The sequence below is a fragment of the Hyla sarda genome, unplaced genomic scaffold, assembly GCF_029499605.1.
Source record: "Hyla sarda isolate aHylSar1 unplaced genomic scaffold, aHylSar1.hap1 scaffold_824, whole genome shotgun sequence".
Taxonomy (NCBI): Eukaryota; Metazoa; Chordata; class Amphibia; order Anura; family Hylidae; genus Hyla; species Hyla sarda.
The window spans coordinates 157,026-157,523 of record NW_026610851.1 but is presented as its reverse complement, the minus strand read 5'-3'; positions in this window follow the sequence as shown (position 1 = coordinate 157,523).

Genomic DNA, 498 nt, shown 5'->3' with positions numbered 1-498 from the left:
GCACAAGTGCAGGAACTCCACCCAGTATAAATGCACAAGTGCAGGAACTCCCCCCCCAGTATAAATGCACAAGTGCAGGACCTCCCCCCCAGTATAAATGCACAAGTGCAGGAACTCCACCCAGTATAAATGCACAAGTGCAGGACCTCCCCCCCCAGTATAAATGCACAAGTGCAGGACCTCCCCCCCCAGTATAAATGCACAAGTGCAGGACCTCCACCCCAGTATAAATGCACAAGTGCAGGACCTCCCCCCAGTATAAATGCACAAGTGCAGGACCTCCACCCCAGTATAAATGCACAAGTGTAGGACCTCCACCCAGTATAAATGCACAAGTGCAGGAACTCCACCCCAGTATAAATGCACAAGTGCAGGACCTCCACCCAGTATAAATGCACAAGTGCAGGACCTCCACCCCTCCCCCAGTATAAATGCACAAGTGCAGGACCTCCACCCCTCCCCCAGTATAAATGCACAAGTGCAGGAACTCCACCCCAG